Below are 19,639 nucleotides of genomic sequence, written 5' to 3' on the forward strand. Positions count from 1 at the left end.
TATTTGCATAACTGAGTAAGTCTTGTAAGGTATACTGCAATGCATATATGTACCTGCATACAAAAACTGTTAATACATTGTTAAAAAAAATCATATCCAGTTACACAAGCACACCCTCTTTACCAATTAACCCAAGACATACTTTGCCAAAATCCATAATATAATCTGTATTTGCACCAGCCTCATGTGAAAATTGCATCAGTCTGTACTTATAGAGCACATCTCATGAATGTAGCAGCACCGCTTAAATGTTTCATAACACAGAATATCAGTGAAGAGTATATAGGGTTACAGACAGACATGGCAGATAAGAAACAGGCTCTTCAGTAGTTATTGTCATTATTATTGCTGGTAATATTATTATTATTGTAGCCACTAGAACAGATACAATCATCTAATGTAGTGAAACAGGAACGTGCATGGCGAATCAAATCCAAAACAATCCATGAACCAATCAGAAACATGAATCAATTGCACTTCATTTTATTGACCACTAGATGTCCTACTCGAGCACTGAGTGTCAGTGAAGCCTCGAGTAATGAAGCAGGTATTGGATAAAGTGTTGAAGCTTCATCAAAGCCTCGATCTCCCATCACTAATGACAGCAACACGACACGTTCAGACAGGACAAAGTGCTGAACTGAAGTGTGGAAATCCCCAAATCCCTCCACAGCTCCTCCCACAAGTCTTTACCGACCATACAGAACTGAGGTTTCCTGTGCTTTTTAGGACCTATTCGTCTCAGAAGCATTCATCAGTAGCCCTACAGGTATGATAAAATCCACTTGCACCGTTTTGAGGTCTGAAAGGAATATAAATGCAATATTGTTCAATATTGTCCTGAGACGGCAGTGATTGGTGTAAAATGTGTCGCTCGTTGTGTGTCGTAGTTCTTGAAGACTGCGAATGTTTACAGGAACATCACGAAGTGTGTATAGCCGACACAAGCAATGCTATCACGGTAATGTGTGCTGAAAATGTAGTGGTGGAGGTCACTAGAGGGGTGCTGCAGGAAGAGTAGAGAGTCAATTATTAGTTCAGATCTGGGGAGAAGCCCCTGACTGCAGCCCGCAGATCGGGGCGTGGCTCAACGTGGGCGGAGTTAAACGTTGACTTTCGTTCAGTTTAATTTTTTTTTAGAAAAAAAGCAGATAACAAACATGACAAAACAACTAAAGTCATTTTAATTTGCAACTTTCTGGCTGTAAGAACACTAAAAGATATCAAGAGGAAAAATTGTGGTAGTAAGTAACAATCACTTTTTTAGACCAAGAGTGACTGGAAGTTGTTGCTGCAGCACACCAGTTTGCTGATTTCCAACCAAACCAGCTTGTTGCTCATGCAGACTGTGGATTTGGTTGTTGCTGCTGGGCCAAATAAACTTGGTTTTGATGCTGCTGCTGCAATTTTTCTCATCCCACGTCAGTTTGATGATCATTTGCAGAACCAATCTGGGATATCTCCAACAATTCGTGATGATTGACCCTCTTTGAAAAGTCTGATAATCCTCCCCTTTGTTTCAACTGACATCTCTCATGTTGGAGTCATGATTAATGTCAAGCCACTTGGTGCAACATCTCTCCAAGGTGTGATCACTCCTTTTAAACTGCAGACTAACGAGCACATTTAATCTGATATGGGAGCTAGTTTTGGGAATGAGAATTTATGTGGTGATTCCATCATTTTTTTCCTCAGAATTGATTCCATAATTTTATCCCTGTGCTTGGTCTAAAAAAGTAATTGTTACTGGCTACTACAACTTTTCCTCTTGATATCTTTTAGTGTTTCTTACAGCCAGAAAGTTGCAAAATAAAATGACTTTAGTTTTTTGTCATGTTTGTGATCTGCTTTTTACTACAAATTAAAACAACTGAACGAGCGTCCTCCCAGACTGGTGATTCCATCATTTTTGCCAGGAGTTGTAATACTATAGCCGACACAACTTTTTACTTGGGTTCAACTTTCACCTAACTCAAACCCTGTCTAACTCGGGCTAGCTGGACTGAAACAGTGAAGTGAAATTTGTGATATATAGCATACATAGACACATTTGGATTTTTTGTACACTGAATTATATCAGCTACATTAAGGAGATCAGCGACAGCAGCAATGTCTGTGCCACTGATACCTGACCATGCATGGTTATTCCTGGCTGATAACACAGATTTCTTAAACTTTGCACTAACGACTTTCTTAAAGTGTCACTAATCCACTCAAGGATATAAGACTGAACTGACAGTCAATGCTACATGTCTTTCCTCAAATCAAAGAGGGCTCTTAGCTTGGCCTTAATTCTACATAACTGAAACAAAAACATAATCTCTGATCTCTGTATAGAGACTTTCTGTATATGATTATGCCAGACATAATATATCAGAGTCTGTACAACTCACAAACCATGTACATTTGTAGGGGTCAGATGTAATGAATTAAGCTTCAGCACCGTTGAACACAACTTTATTCTTTTCTGTCAAAAGCACAAAACACCTTCATGTTTCTCCTGTCAATGATTTCTTGACAGAATGTCTCATAGTCTTCCTGCAGACTAAAAAGAAAAAGGAACGGTTCTCTGAGATCAGCGGTCTCCTCTTCTTCCTGGCCATCACAGACACACAGGAGTTCCACTGCCCTCACGCGTTGCTCCTTGGCCATGGTAACAACTTGGGGAAGGGAAATTTTTCCCTTGAAAGTTCTGGTCCCACACTACCGGGCTGCCGCCATTGCATCCCTGACCAAAGGATTCTCCTAAACAAAAATAAAGAAAACAGTTATTTAAGTAAAGGCTCGGAGATTGCAGAAAACACTGAAATGAGACTACCCATCTCAGGCAATATACCCCGTTTCCTGTTCCCAGTCCTGTTCTCAGCCTCATCTAGAAAGGAAACAGATTGTGGTGTATACAGGCACAGTGAAAACGCAAGATTTAAGTGGTTGATTTTAAGTACACAGAGAAATAATGACTGCTCTGTGACATGGAACCTCAACAACCTTGATGGATATGTGTGAGACAATGCTGGCTGGAACAATACCTGATGCTTCAGTGGCAGATTCTGAAAGCCTAAACATTTTCAGGGGGACTTCAGCCACATCCTGAAATAAGTGGCGGGGATCAGTCTTTGAGCAATAGTTTCACTCTATACCAATTTATCACATGACCTCTCACCTGTAGTTTTTTCTGCTCTCGTTGCATTTTTCTTTGCTGCAATGTCTCTTCTTCAGATCTTGGTGATTTAATGACAACAAACATTCACAATGAAAACATTCATGCAGGTCAGATGACAGTGAATACAGTAAAACGTGATTTAAAAGAATCTGGTTTAAAAGTGTGATACTGAGGGCGCTTACAGCATGGGGAAGTTCTGCAGGAGAACAAGACACCACCATCTTCTAATCTGCAGCATGTTTTCCTGTGAAGAAAGAAATGCAGAAGATTAAAATATGTTTCCAAAAATAATACCTTCATCGCTACAGTCAAGCATAACGTGTCACAATTTGCACAAAACCTCACTGAAATCACAACTGGCCCCCATTACAATGTACAGAGATACTGGTTAATATAATATCATGCACATTCTGTCAGGATACAGTTTTTCCAATACAAAGAGTGTGTTTTAAATGCAGAAAAAACATTTTATAGATGTCATCGATATAACATACTGAGTAGTTCTTACCATCAAAACAAACACGCCACAGTTGGTGGAGCATCTTTGCAGTGTTTTAATAAAAGAATGGCAAGGAAATAGCAAATGTTAGCAAATGCAATGTAGTAATGTCTCACCTGAACATCATTCACACCAAGCTGCCTCCAAGGGCCAGGAGATAGGCTGTGAGCAATGTGCCTGGTCAAAGAGTAAATAAAAGTACAATAAACCATTTTAAAGCAATACTTGGAACAAAGTTGGAAGAGGCTGGAACTTCAAATCAAACGTTTTTGTAATGGGCTTAAACAAACAAAACATATGGTTCTGTTTCCATCTGCGTAGAATAATGTAAAAATAAATAAGAATAATGTAACAATTACTTCTATCCCTCACAAACACTCACTTTTGTTGTTTGTTTGGAACATCTTAATGCATTCAAATAAAAACAGAAGCATTTATTAAACAAACAAAGGACAAGTGGTTTAAAACAGAACTACCACTGTCCAGGAAGGATCTTGGAAGGTGTCCTAAAAACCTGACTAGATGGACTCTACTCTCATCTCTCCAGCCGCTGCCACAGAGGGGATCTAGAAAGAAAATCTCCCTAGCCTGTGGCCTCAGTATCTGTTAAATGTGTTCAAATATAACCACACACATGAAGTTATGGAATGTTTCAGAAATACTAACAAAGCTGCCATGCATTTAATATACCAAAAAATTTAAATCAGCAATGAGCAACTTTGTTGTGTGAGGTCATAATAGAGGAAGATATAAATGTATTTACAGAGTATCCAGTGTCCAGGTACAAATACTGGAAGCAGAACCCACTGGAGACTGGCTGCATTGTCCTGTAAAAAGATATCAATAACTGAATATGAAATGCTCAAACTCCACTACAAAAGCAAAACTTTTTAACAAATTACCAGCAGGTGATCCATGGGGTTTGTGGATGATGGTGGAAACCATGTGGCAATGACGCGGCTGTTTGCAGCAAACACGTGCTCTATTCTCTGTAACAGAGATAGATAATTGAACTATACTATCCAATCCATTTGAATTAATAGTTTTGTAAACCTTTCATTTTAGCTGAAACTCTTCTATCACACCTGACACTTTTCTCCAGCCGTTCCAGCCTGCCTGTACACACTTCTTCACCTCTTTTCCACACTCTCCATTGCTCTGGACTGTTGACCCTAAGTACTTAAAATCCTCCACCTTCTTGATCTCTTCTCCCTGTAACCTCACTCTTCCACTTGGGTCCCTCTCATTCACACACAGATACTCCGTCTTGCTGCGGCTAACCTTCATTCCTCTCCTTTCCAGGGCAAACCTCCACGCCTCGAGCTTCTCCTCCAATTCCAGTAGATTATTCTGAATATTTTGAATCAGTCTAATTCTAAAAGGAATGGCATCGTTTAAATGTTTTGTTAAACGTCACTTTTCTAATGGGCTTGCTACTTAGCACGTGACAAAATAAATAAGTCTGACGTAAGTCTGAAACTAATGCAAGGAGATAATGCAACTGGAGATAAAATAATATCACTTCCTTCCTTGTCTGTCACAAAATAGCAAAACAGCAACGTTAAAGCACGTTAAAACAGCACATTTAAACAAAAGATAAACGTGCTTACCTCCATTTTGGAAACTTCTTCTTCTTCAACGGTTCAACTGCGCTATGCGGGCGGAGTTAAACGTTTAACTCCGCCCACATTTAGTTCAAGTGGGCGGAGCTCAACGTTTAACTCCGCCCACATTGAGGCACGCCCCGATCTGCGGGCTGCAGTCAGGGGTACTTGGGATCTGGGACACATCAGGTACATTGTTTTTGATCGCAGGCTGCTGCAGGCAGTTGGAGTTTGGACATTTGATTGTTATTTTTTTAATCAAATAAATGGATTGGCATATCCAACCAAAGTAAGTGGCTTGCTGTATTGTTTGTGGAAGCAAAGAACTGAGAAGCACGCCAATGAAGCCGCGAGTACAAAAACCGGGATGGTTCCTGACAGACAGGTAGTGAGGAGAAAGGTTCATGTTTTTGCTGCTATGGAAATGCAGGTAATTTGCTCTGCTATATTTGTTTTGATCCACAGAGTGAGGCCAGTTTGACACTTCAAGATCTTCTTTTGTTTGTCTATCTATCTATCTATCTATCTATCTATAGCACGTTACATTAACATAAAAGAAAACCAAAGTGCCCTCCATCAGCATGATAAAGCAAAACAATGCAATTTGATTACCATTAAAGCAAAAACCATAAAACCATGAAAAACATGAAACCATAAAAAAAACCATTTAAGCAAAATGCAGCACAGATGAATCAGTAACATTTAAATGAGGCATTTTGGGACGACGTGAAAAAGTAAAACAGTCCTAGGAGTCAAAGGAACGTCTGAATTTGTGGGTTTTCAGTCTGGAATTGAAAAGGTCGGCAAAAGAACCATCACCCCACTGCTTATACCAGGACCTGGGCACATCTAGCACCATCTGAGTGGACAACCAGAGGGCTCTGCTGGGGCAGTGGATGGCTAAAATCTCAGATAAATGTAATGGAGCAAGACCATGAAGAGCTTCAAAAACAAATTTTAAAATTTTCACGGGGAGACTGAAGGGGGGGTTCGTTACCCTCTGCTCTGCCTCACCGACCCCCAATCTGAAGTTTTCAATGCGATGATGGACCAGGAGCCAGTGGAGGGCGGAGAGGATGGGGGTGATGTGACTGTGTCTAAATGTGCGGGTTAGAAGATGGGCAGCTGCATTCTGAACCAGTTGTAATCGACGGAGCGATGTCTGTGTGATACCAAAATAAAGTGCATTGCAATAGTCGATGTGAGAACTGATAAAAGCATGAATGGCCTTCTTCAGGTGGTGCTGGGAAAGAAAAGGCTTGATTTTAGTGAGATGACGTAGCTGAAAAAAGCTAGCCTTGACAGCAAAAGCAATTTGCCTGTCAAATCTCAATTCACTGTCAAAAATGACTCCAAGGTTTTTTACTGTTTGACTGACAGGGATGCTCAGTGATGAACTGGAAAATACAGTGAGGTGCAAAGTTTAGCCAAAGTTTAATGTCTGAATGGCAGCTGTGTAGAGAGTCCAGAGGAGACGCAGCATTGGGGAGCACAGGCAGATAGAGCTGGAGGTCATCAAAATACAGGTGGAAAGACGGTTTATGCTTTGCAATGATTGCTCCAGCAGCATATATAATGAGAACAGAACTGGTCCAAGGATGGACCTTTGTGGTAACCCAGATGACAGCAACACAGATAAAGATGAGTGATCATCAAGCATCACAGCAAAGGTCCTGTCTGTCAGGTAGGAGCTGAACCATTGGAGAACAGTGCCCTGTAGACCAACATGCTGAGCCAGATGAGAAATGAGTATGGAGGGGTCCACAGTTTCAAAAAGCTGCTGTAAGATGTTGTTTGAGTCGTTTGGACAAAAACTAAACCCCAGTCAGAAATGCAGATATCATGAAGGTGGGTTTCAACTTTCTGTTTCATAACTCAGAGTTTCTGCTTCAACCTCTGTGCACATTAAAGGGACATTCAGCAAGTCACATGACTCTTCTTCAGTCATCAGGTTGTATTGATGAAGAACAATGAGGAATACAAACATTTATGATGATAAAAAGCAAGACAGGAACACTAGTAGAAAACTGTTAAACTTGTGTTCATAGACAATATATATTTATACTTTACAATACTCTATTTTATTGTATTCTGCACTCTGATAACACTATATGATTGTAAAAACCACAAATTTGCACCTTTCTGTAAATAGCGACATTTTAGAGAGCTTATTGTTATTTCTTTGACCAGCACAATCAATTTGCACACAAATTCCTTTATCCCAGTGGAATATCTATCTATCTATCTATCTTGATTAGTAATTAGTACAATATTACATGTTTTAGTTCTAGAAGACCTCAGTGGAACCTATAAAAAAATGAGAGAGAAAAACTGCAAACTTGTACCTAACAAGTGGTGCAGGTTGTTCTATTTTCTATCTGATAGCTGCATGTACAGCTGTTAAACTTTATATATTTCTTGAATTCTTGCTTGTGTTGTACGTCGCTTTGGACAAAAGCGTCTGCTAAATGAAATTGTAGAATTGTTGAATTGTAGAATATTTAAACACAATATTGCATTAAAGTGCATGTAGGTCTGACACTATCCCATAATGCAGGAAGTCACTTCAATTTTTGGCCAATTCAAACTAAAATTGAATGTTCTCTGTAATAAATACCAGTAAAACAGTGAATTTTCTAATCTGTGTTCTTTCAGCTTCCGTACCAGCAGTGGAAACGGACTTCAGGACCAAACATAAAAACATATTGATGCATTTTTTTTTCTGCATCACCGGCTGAATACAGGTAGGTTTCCGTGGCAACGCAATTCATACAGTGTTTAAATCTGACCCTCTGAACATAAATACATAGTTTGTGTATCTCATGTTTTTTTACTCTGCTCTCAGTTATTGTAATGATATAATTAATTAAATCTCTAATGAACTCATAAACGTGAAAAGCATGAGAAGTTCGTTTTTGTTCTTTCAAGTCCTAAATCTCTATCACAAGACTAGTAGTAGTTCAAGGACCATCAGCAATATGACAGTCGGTTTGAAACGATTGTGAAAATTATGCACTGTTTGTTTAAATTCGCACAAAATATATCCCTTCCTGACCAGCAGACACAATAAGTTTTAATTTCACATCTTTTCCTGGATGACAATGTCCTTTACTAGCGTGAAAATAGATCTGGAGTCATTTAACTGAACTGAAGAAATCAATGGAAGTGTTTTTCAGAACAAAATCAGTCCTGCGGTTTTTGAATAGAACATACAAATACAAACTATTCTTTACTGTAAACATGAGAGTCATGTGGAGGATTATCCATTAGTTTGAACAAAAAATAACAAAAACATTTTTCTGTAATATGTGAAAATGTCAGACAATGATATTTGAGGAAAGACGCCCCCGGTGGACATAAATGATTTTTAAAACTCTAATTGTGCTAATGTTTCTGATAAATATCAAATGTATTAACTAGTTATTTAACTACATTGACTTTGTAATTTCAGTTGTCCAGTTTTGTATCTTGAAAATATAGTATTGTGTTATTTTGTTTAATATTACTGAATTGGTTAAAGTCTGATTTAATAGTTTTCTCAGTTTGCACTGTTTAATTCACTGCCATCGTTTCTTTGTGAAGTATTTTTACTTGAAGTTTTTATAATTGGAGTGAAAATAACTGCATTTATTTATTGTCAGAGGTTTATAATGAATCTAACCTCACAGAGAAAATGAATATTTAACATGCAGTGGTTCTGTTATTTCATTTTCTGCCTCTTCTTCAACAAAAATGTCAGATTTTATTTGGGAAAAAATCATGTTTGAATCCCAGTTTGACTGAGTCACATGTTCAAATGTCACGTTGTTGAAATTAATGCTCCAGATCCAGAACAAACAGGATTTTGCTGCTCAGCTGTGCCTGAAGGGAAACAGTTTCACACTGAACATTAAAGTCTGTGTTCAAATCTTCATTTCACGGTTTTGAAGGATTGAAGTGTTTTGACTGAGCTGTAAATAACTGAGGTGTTTGTGTAACTTTAATAATCGCTCAGTTTAAACTGAAACAGTGTCATGACTCAGGAATCAGGCAGGAAATAGAAAGTTTCCTGACAAACAGGCAAAAGGTCAAAACTGCAGAGGAAGACAGTTGAAATGAAGCAAATGTAAACTGTCAGATAGCCGAGGAACGCCTCCAGAAAATTAGGATGCAGTTTCTGGAAAAACATCACCAAATGTAGGAGTCTATGGGTCCAGGTCAAAGTTCTGCGAATGATATTTACTCCACAGAAGCTGCTCTTACTGATCTTTACCAGCAGGTGTCTCCAGTGAACACATACTGAAACTCTGATGTCCAGGGTTCAGTGAATGCAGCTGTAGTGTCCACGTGACTGAATCAGTCAGATTCAAAAAATGCTTTTAGTTCACAAACACAGACCTAAAAACTATTAACAGGAGCTGAAGTCTAGTTTGTTGCTTCCAGCTGTTTGTAGGAGTCCAGTTTTAATCATTTACTAAAATTAAACATCACTGTAACAGCATATTTATTCATTTATTGTTTTATTTACTGCAGGATATTTACAACAGTTGCATTAATGTGCATAGGGATGCATTAAAGACCTAATTATTTAAGTAACTATGGCAATTAAAGCAGCAACGAAAAAAAACACATTTTATTGTCACATTAGTTGCAGCAGTTAGATTTTTTTCACACGCTGACATAACTTAAATGTTTAAAACATTAAATATTTTACCTCTAGGTGAACTTTCTCTCCTCACATTCTCTTCAGTATCTCTTCTCCTGGACTATTTTAACTGTTTTCACCCTGATAACCAAAACATTTTGAAATGAACCTCAATTAATCAGATCATTAGTGACCTTCACTAAACCATATCAGTTTATAAATTTTTAACTCCCATATTGACACAGTTTTCAACATTAGTGTGTTGATAAATCTATATTCTTAACATTTCAATAAACATGTTCCACCACTTAAAGTGGCTGCAAGATAAAAAAAACTATTCAACCTAATGATCTGGATCATAATGTTGCATTCGCTTAATATTGTTGGTAATTTAAACTCAAATTTCCACATTAGTTGATTATAAACTGTAGCAGCAATTTCAGCAAAATCCTTTAGTCTGCTGCTTGACGACTACTGATGCCTGAGTTGGATTCAGTCTTGACACGTGGAGCCATTTCAATTGGGAACCAGCAAGTGGTACTGTGACCTGGATACCTGTGTATTTAAAGGCCACACTAATTGCCACAGGTGTGGCACAAAACAGGAGGTAAATTGTTTTTGACCATGGCCTGTCGTGGTGGATTGTTGGAAAGACTTTGCTCTTTGTTAATTTTGTTGAACTCCTGAACGTAAATAAATTGATGATACATCCGTTCAGAATTGTGAGTTTGGACAATTATTTTTTTGAAAAATAGACTATACTGGTGTTATTTTTGGACCACGCTGAAGTAGAAGAGTACGTCTGAGCAGCCACAAGCCACGCGTTCTTAGCGGAACAAAGTTTGCGTCATCAACATGCAAATAAAGATGAGGAGTGAATCCAGTTGGTCCCACTGACCATTTATTGTTGATGAATAAATTGAATGTAAGTTGAAATAAAATAAAGTTTTAAACTGAAATTTTTTTAAAAAAAAGAAGGCTTAGTTCCTTGATGCAGCCACATGGTCAAAAAACAGTTTGCCTTCCTCAGCCACACCCAGATGCTGTGGCAACTGGTTTTTAAGCCTTCCCCTTGAGCTCCACTTACAACATCCTGAGCCAGGTGGAGTTAAACTCTCGGGTCTCCTCTAGATGGGGATTAACCCACCGATGGCCATACATTTTCCCAGAGGCACACATGCTCTCTCTCTCCCATTTACATCTAAATACTCATAAAAAGAAAGAATGTATGAAGATCAAATAAATCTCAATTTGGCTCCAACATGAACTAAATTCAAGTTGAAATAACTTAGTGAAATTTGCTTTTTAGTTCCATTTTTCATCATCTCTGAAGTCAAATTACTGAACTAGATCAACTTTTTATTTTTTACTTTTTTATTTTGTAATCTTAAAAACAAGAACAACTTCATTTTTATGAATAATCAACTTAAAAACTTGACGTATTTTTGGTACCAATCATTGGAAAAGCCAATTCCTCGAACTCAGTGCAGTTTGTTGGTTGAACATAATTTTATTATAATTCAGTTCAATTCAATTTAATTCAAACACTTTAGTTATCCCTGAGGGGCAATTGAACGGCATAAAGAGCAGCAGCAACAAAAACCAGGACAAGAACAAACAGAACATCAGACAATAAAACCGACACAAAGTTCTATAATTTAAAATTTAAATTTAGAATTTGTAAAAATTGCAGCGATTCTCCATGTCAATAAAGTGCTCTGTGCTTCACTCAAAGGTGCTATGTACACGTAGTTGTGGGGTTTGTGTAGTGTCTGGACAGGGAGTAGTCAGAGTTCAGAGGCTGGACTGCTGTGGAGACAAAGGTGGATTTCCTCCTTTGTGTTCTGCAGCGTGGACATCTTAGCCTACGGCCTGATGGGAGCTACTCAAACACTAAGTCTAGTGCGTGTGAGGGGTCATGTAGGATCCTGTGAGCAGTGGAGCAGGTTATTGGCTGGTCACAATATACAGAAAGGGCTCTGACAGTGTGTCCACTGATTTTAGAGCAAACTCTGGTGATTCTGAGTAAGCGTGTACGGTCCTGCAGATGAAGTGAATTAAACCACAAGATGAAAGTTGTCAGAACTCAAGAAGATGAAAAATGATTTCTTTAGAGTACTATAGAGCTGATGAGAAGTAAGCGGGGGTGTTTGATGGGAACAGAATGGTGGAAACCAAGGACAAATAGGTGTGGCAGGATGTTAAACAATAGAAGGATTAAAGCACCACCGCAGGGATAAAAGAAATGCTTTTCTACAGATAAAGATCAACAGACAGAAAATACAAACATCATTGTAATTTTCATGCATGAATGTTTTGTGTAATTACACTTTTTAACACTGATCTTTTCTCTCATGTGAAATTTTGACTGCAATAATAGAAATTACATAATTCATTTATTATGTCATATCTGTGTACCTATCAAATGTAAATTCGTTGTGGCTTGTACATTGTCTTTATTTTTTGCCTTATTGTACTTTTATTTTCTTATTTCACTTCTTTCATGCTTCTTCTGTATCCAGCTGCTGTAACATGTATGTTTTCCAGATGAAGTTTATTTTATCTTAACTTGTATTGTTCTGTGTGTACGTAAATATAATTAAAAATAATTCTTTCTTATGGAACGAAATGTGTACTCAGTGATGTGTTCACTATCACAGTGTTCTATTGTGGTTCCTATAAAAGTTGTGGCTTCTTAATTCAATCACATTTGCTTTATTTCTCATACACTGCTTTTGGTTCCTTCCAGGTTATCTTCAATAGAAGTTTCTCTACTCATAACCAGCAAACTGGAAACTTTCTCATCACTGTTGCTGCTCTCTTTCAGTTTTATTCTTACTGGGCAAGACTAAATAACAGGAAGAGACATGAGGTGTAAAACATCACATGAATTCCCTTCTTATAGCAGCAGCCACCAGACATCGGGGATGATTCATGTCCTGAATCATAAATGAGTATTTGACAAAATTCTGATTAAAGTTATGCTTCTTTGAGGGAAAAAACACTTGAGAATCTTCGATGCTCCACACCGGTTTAGCATGTGATCTGAATGTTGTTAGTGACACCTATCAACGTGTAGAGACATGTAAGAAAATCAAAGTCATTGAATCACCTCCACACACAGTGAATCCCCTCTGAAGCTTCAAATAGACCCAAAAACTCCTACGGTATGAAGGAAACAGAAAATGTGTCAGTGTACCGTAAATTCCCCCTTCATGTGCTTTTTCCTCATGTGGGTTGATTTTCCACATATCACAGACAGCATGTAGTTTTATTTTCTACCAGTTCATAACATAAGTCATGTCAGGCTTTTCAGATAACAAGATGAAGCTCTTGGAATATTATGTTATGACAAAAACTCAACAAATCCAAATGTTTTTCATGCGAGCATCTCTTTGCAGACGCATGGGAGAATAAAAATCTCCCTTTAACAGGAAGGAGAACCATCTAACTGGCAAGAAACGTTCTCACAACGTTGGATAACATTACCTACAAATTCTGATAATTTTTTTAAAGAAACTGTTCATTTCCGCTCATGCTCCTATAAAGTTCATTTGTTTCAGTGTCAACATTTAGAGGATGTTGTCAGGAACATGGATGATGTTCCACTATGGGTAGTGAAGAAGTGAGAAGTGTAAATATAACTGAGTGTCATCCGTGTCAAAATTAAAGTGTATTTAGTGTTTCCTAGTACTGCCTAAGAGGACCATATACATGCTTACACTTACACTTACAACGAATGAACAAACTGGAATGATCAGATAAATATGATGAAAACCAGACTAGTGGGGTTAATATCAATGACATGTTCAGTCAAGTCCCTACTTGTCTTGTTCCAGTAAATACCAGCAGTGTTCAAGTGACTTAATCAGACCTCAGTTTAGCTGTAAGCACTGATACAATAAATAGTCTTTCTGTGAATTTAGATGCTTGTATTTTTTCTGTTTCTCAAGAACAGATAAGACATTGTGTGACTGAATCATGTGTTCTACTGATAAAGTCTCCTTCTTACCATTTTCTGCAGAAGTTCTGAGCAGATAAAGCATTTGACTGTTTTCACCCTGAACCCAACCTGCTGTCAGTGATAGAATGTAACTGAATACATTTACTCATGACTAGACTTAAGCATAAATTCGCAGTACTTTTCTTTTACTTTTGTATTTCTATTTTATACAACATTGTACTTCTGGTCCACTGCATGAGAAAGGTTTCGTAGTTTTTACACCACTACATTAGTCCAATTGCTCGTTACTCCTCACATTACACATTTTACAACCTTCTTAGGTCACCTGGACATTGCAGGAATGTCACAAAGATGAAATCGGGCTGTTTTTCTACACTCATGATAAGTAAACTTAAATTTAATTTTTTTTCCAACACAGATGCTACAACGAGCCTTCATTCTAAAAGCATTCTGAGAAATTTCCGTTTTCATGAGCGAGAATTTTTTTAGTTCCTACATTGTTAAAGGTAGAATAACGTCTTTTGAAGACTTTAAAAAATGTTTAGCAATAACACTGTCAGACCAATATTAACTTTCTTTATCATTCAACATTGTGGGAATGTTTTGTACATATACAGCGGGTATGAAAAGTATTCAGACCCCTTGAAATTTTTCACTCTGTGTGTCATTGCAGCCATTTGCCAAAATCGAAGAAGTTCATTTTATTTTTCATCAATGTAAACTCAGCACCCCATCTTGACAGAAAAAAAAACAGAAATGTAGAAATTTTTGCAAATTTATTAAAAAGAAAAACTGAACTATCACATGGTCAGAAGTATTCAGACCCTTTGCAGCGACATTCATCTTTAACTCACATGCTGTCCATTTCTTCTGATCCTCCTCGAGATGGTTCTGCTTCTTTATTGGAGTCCAGCTGTGTTTAATTAAACTGATTAGACTTGATTAGGAAAGGCACACACCTGTCTATATAAGACCTTACAGCTCACAGTGCATGTCAGAGCAAATGAGAATCATGAGGTGGAAGCAACTGCCCAAGGAGCTCAGAGACAGAATTGTGGCAAGGCACAGATCTGGCCAAGGTTACAAAAGAATTTCTGCAGCACTAAAGGTTCCTAAGAGCACAGTGGCCTCCATCATCCTCAAATGGAAGAAGTTTGGGACGACCACAACTCTTCCTAGACCTGGCCGTCCAGTCAAACTGAGCAATGGTGGGAGAAGAGCCTTGGTGAGAGAGGTAAAGAAGAACCCAAAGATCACTGTGGCTGAGCTCCAGAGATGCAGTCGGGAGATAGGAGAAAGTTCCACAAAGTCAACTATCAGTGCAGCCCTCCACCAGTTGGGGCTTTATGGTAGAGTGGCCCGACGGAAGCCTCTCCTCAGTGCAAGACACATGAAAGCCCACATCGAGTTTGAAAAAACACATGAAGGACTCCCAGACTATGAGAAATAAGATTCTCTGGTCTGATGAGACCAAGATTGAACTTTCTGGTGTTAATTCTAAGCCGTATGTGTGGAGAAAACCAGGCACTGCTCATCACCTGCCCAATACAATCCCTACAGTGAAACATGGTGGTGGGAGCATCATGTTGTGGGGGTGTTTTTCAGCTGCAGGGACAGGACGACTGGTTGCAATTGAAGGAAGGATGAATGCGGCCAAGTACAGAGATATCCTGGAGGAAAACCTCTTCCAGAGTGCTCAGGACCTCAGACTGGGCCGAAGGTTCACTTTTCAACAGGACAATGACCCTAAGGACACAGCTAAAATAACAAAGAAGTGGCTTCAGAACAACTCTGTGACCGTTCTTGACTGGCCCAGCCAGAGCCCTGACCTAAACCCAACTGAGCATCTCTGGAGAGACCTCAAAATGGCTGTCGACCAACGTTCACCATCCAACCTGACAGAACTGGAGAGGATCTGCAAGGAAGAATGGCAGAGGATCCCCAAATCCAAGTGTGAAAAACTTGTTGCGTAATTCCCCAGAAGACTCATGGCTGTACTAGCTGAAAAGGGTGCTTCTACTCAATACTGAGCACAGGGTGTGAATACTTCTGACCATGTGATATTTCAGTTTTTCTTTTTTAATACATTTGCAAAAAAATTCTACATTTGTTATTTTTCTGTCAAGATGGGGTGCTGAGTGTACATTAATGAGAAATAAAATGAACTTTTTTGATTTTGGCAAATGGCTGCAATGACACAGAGTGAAAATTTTCACTCTGGGGTCTGAATACTTTCTGTACCAACTGTATAATGTGTTCCCTCAACAGCATCATCAGAACACTTCAATTATAATGTGCTATGTTTCACACATTACAGGAATTTTTATTTATAAAACAACCCTCTGTCATCTGAGGCCTCAATAACATCTTAAACTTTTTTTAAATATTGGTTTGTGAATATTTCCTCTTTTGTTATTTTGTAACATATTTGACAACATGTTAGGATGGAGGGTGGAGAACCCAAGTGCAGACATAGACAGGCTAAATGGTGATATTGAAAAAAGGTTTTTATTAAGAAAAACTCCAAAAACACAATTAAATTAACGCTGTGGAACAAAATGCTTATATAGCAAAACTAAGCGGAGATACTCAGAAACCGGAGGTAACTAATCAAGGGAGCAAAACAGGCTGAGGTTAATCCAAATAGAGTCCAAGGAGGGAATCCACAAAGGGGAAAAAGCAGCAAAGTCCAAAAGCAGAAGTAGTCCATAGGTAGAAAATCTTGCAGGGGACAGAGGCTGTGACAAAGGCAACGATCCAGCAGAGACTGAGGGGAAGAACAGAGCTTATATAGCTGAGGGGGAACAGGTGAGTGGAATTGAGCTGATTGCCTGCAGCTGACGCCCACAGCAGCAATCAGCTGGCAGAGCCAGAGGGCGAGCGACCGGGGGAGAGAGACAGGAGGGAAAGACAACAAACAGAGGGAGCCAGGGGTAAACAAGCCAAAACACACACAGAAGGGCAACAATGGGGAAAGGAAGGAAAAGGGCAGGAGCAGGAGCATGACCATAACACATCTTCCAAACATCCTCTAAATGTTGAAATTTAAACAGCACGTTAGTCAACTTTTAATCTTATTGGAGCATTATTTAAAATTCTAAACTTTCTTTAAGCATTGGATTTACCTTTTTCTGTAGCTTGCAAATATTGTTCACCAGTGTTGTGAGAACATTTGTTGTGAGCTGATTAAACACTGCTGTAGATTCAAATTCCCACCAGTTTATCAATTAAACTGAAGAGCAGCATCAACAGACCAGACAAATCACCATGATGGAAACTGTTGCATCAAGATCTGTTAGAGCACTGAAAGAATGAGGTAAATTAGATTATTTATTCCACCAAAGAACACGGCAGAGTTATGTGACGATCAGTGTGTGTGAATCATTGTTCTGTTACCAACACTACTCAAAAACGTACTCGGGGATTTGAATGAAATTTTCTGGGTCGGTCAGAAATGACACAAGGACCAAATGATTAGACTTCGCCCATGATACGGCTTAAAGTTTGGTCTGATTGCAGCACGGTAACCATGGCAACAAGTGAACGCTACCTCAGCAGCCTGCTGACGATCACATGATTGCGATCCTACTGCAATTCTACCACTGTGGACATATTGGAAATGACACAAGGAACAACTGATTAAATTGTGGAGGTGTTTCTGGTTCCCATCAATTCCCGTCGCCCGCTACATATTTAGGTCCCGCGATTCGGTACGTACACATGCAGAACACACACCTGTGTTCAGTGCAAGGTCAGGTAATGAACAGTCTTGGTGGAGTACTGTGCTCTCTCAGTGCTTTTCTTGTTAATTGACGTGACAAGCCGTGAGCGTGTGTGTGCCAGGAAGTGAAATTAACTTTTTAAGCCACTGACAGATAGGTCCAAATATGATTCATTCAATAGTAAATTATCATTTTGTGCTGCAAATCTACCAACCACTTCAGGTTAAACCAGTATCTGGCTGCTGCTAATGTCCCACCATGGTGTGCCAGCTTTTGTGTAAATGCGTTGGAACGCAAAATAATTAATTTTGGAATAAATATTGTCAATTACAGTGTTGAAAAAGTCCTACAAGCTGGAAATAATGCAGCTTTTTAGCAATTGTCACTGTCTCCCGCAATTTCATCACAACAAATTGGAAACATTGGAAAGGTTTTGTTGCAAAACTGAGTTGCAAAATGTGAAGCTGCGCCTTGATTAAGATGTTTCTATGTTAAAGCAACATTTTAAAACCCATAAAGGAGACAGCCCTCTTTCATGATTTTATCCTGTTCCTGTTGCAAAATGTGTACCACATGGCACAGTTCTGGATACACTACTTTTTATCACCTGAATGCGACCCCTGGGTCATGTAACTGGTTGTTAAGACTCATCTCTTTATCTTTTCAGTTCTACCTTCACACAGACTTTCCACCTATTTCTCACTCATCATTTTCTTTAGTTTTTTTTTATCTCAACAGCACTTACAAGCTATAATATGCTTTTTTTCCAACAAACATTTCCATATTCGATCAGCACCTACAGACTCCCACACCAAAATCCCATGACTGACTGACTTCCCACACGACATAGCAGCATGTTTGTCATCTTTGTTCATTTTTTCTCAGTTCGTTCATCATTCATTCATTCATTCTTTATAAAACAGAAGCTCTGTTGTGCAGTTTGATGGAACCACACCAGATGATTGTAATTCATTTGCTGCAGCTGACTTCTTGCTGGAGTTGGGTCATCTCAGCTGCCACTGCTCTGCTCCCAGACAGAATGATAAAGAATCATCAACGCACATACAGTGAAATATTTACATACTCACTGATTATAGATTTTTAGATGCAAACCAAGAAATTTATTTGAAAATTGCTGCTGTTGTAAAGGCAGCAGTTGTTTCCGCAGTCTCTCCTATCTCAGCTGCTGAAGTTTGTAACTGAGAGTTTGTGCTGAGAGGATAAAGTATGCCAGGCTTCTTTTTGTTTCTGTATGTTTCTTTTGTCATGGGCAAAGGGCATCAGAGAGATGAATTATTTTACTGTCAGTGAGCTGCATTGTTTTTCCTCTTTCTAGAGGCAATGAGGCATAGGTTATGTTATTTCACGAAAACTATGTACATGCATTTTACATAATTTCGGACTATTGCAGTATAAATACAATAACATTAATAATTAGAAGAATATGAATTGTGATTTTCTGAACCGCTCATCTCAGTACTTGTTTATAACATTTGTATATAGAGACAAATTAAAGATAATATGCACAAATATAAAAATATATAACTTTTATAACTTTGTTGTCTTGTGCAAAGTGGATAGTCAAACTGAATAAACGCACAAATACATTTAAATACATGATTTATGTATCATTTTTTTAAACTTTATTATTAGCACTATGAATAATACAGGGCAGATTATGAAGCACCATGGAACAAATCCGTGGCTATATAGTATATGTCTGAAAAAGGTATGAAATTTAAAAACAAGGACTCCTGGAAGAGCAGTCACAGTTCAACAGTCCAGTGTCTAATGGTGATCTAAATTCAGCTATCGAGGTTCACATCAGGGTTTGAACTACCTACCAACCTTCTGATCAGTAACTCAGAGACTTAACCATTGAACCACTGCTTCCATGTTACATGCTTCTTCAATATGGGTTGGTACAATTCAGCCAGTTATGTTGTATGTTTCTGTATTGTGTTTCAAATTCATGCTGCATGTGCTCCCTTTTAACTCTGAGCACCTGCCCCTCCAAAGGGCTCAGCACAGCCCTCCTCCAAGGGATATTCAGTGACTTGGAA

General features: G+C 38.5%; 1 protein-coding gene and 1 long non-coding RNA gene across 7 annotated transcripts in view; one reads left to right on the plus strand and one right to left on the minus strand.

Annotated features, from left to right (window-relative positions):
- The first annotated feature begins 736 nt into the window (after positions 1-736).
- LOC127534433 (tumor necrosis factor receptor superfamily member 14-like) overlaps positions 737-19,639 on the plus strand; it is a 219,590-nt gene continuing 200,687 nt past the window's right edge. The window contains exons 1-2 of the mRNA XM_051949629.1: positions 737-769; positions 7,922-8,010. The gene's annotated coding sequence lies outside the window, so the exon portion shown is untranslated. The remainder of the gene's footprint in view (positions 770-7,921; positions 8,011-19,639) is intronic.
- On the minus strand, positions 2,441-5,304 carry LOC127534437 (uncharacterized). Of its 6 annotated transcripts, none has more exons than XR_007942618.1 (7): positions 5,273-5,304; positions 4,565-4,651; positions 4,426-4,489; positions 3,779-3,839; positions 3,346-3,407; positions 3,164-3,221; positions 2,441-3,090 (listed from the first exon to the last, which is right to left on the minus strand). It is a non-coding gene; the product is annotated as an uncharacterized LOC127534437 (long non-coding RNA). The 6 variants fall into 6 exon arrangements; XR_007942620.1 differs by lacking the exon at positions 5,273-5,304 and adding an exon at positions 4,748-5,266; XR_007942622.1 differs by lacking the exon at positions 5,273-5,304 and having other exon boundaries at positions 2,441-2,745; positions 3,030-3,090; positions 4,565-4,722.

Source organism: Acanthochromis polyacanthus, chromosome 6 (genome assembly GCF_021347895.1).
Source record: "Acanthochromis polyacanthus isolate Apoly-LR-REF ecotype Palm Island chromosome 6, KAUST_Apoly_ChrSc, whole genome shotgun sequence".
NCBI classification, from domain to species: Eukaryota; Metazoa; Chordata; class Actinopteri; family Pomacentridae; genus Acanthochromis; species Acanthochromis polyacanthus.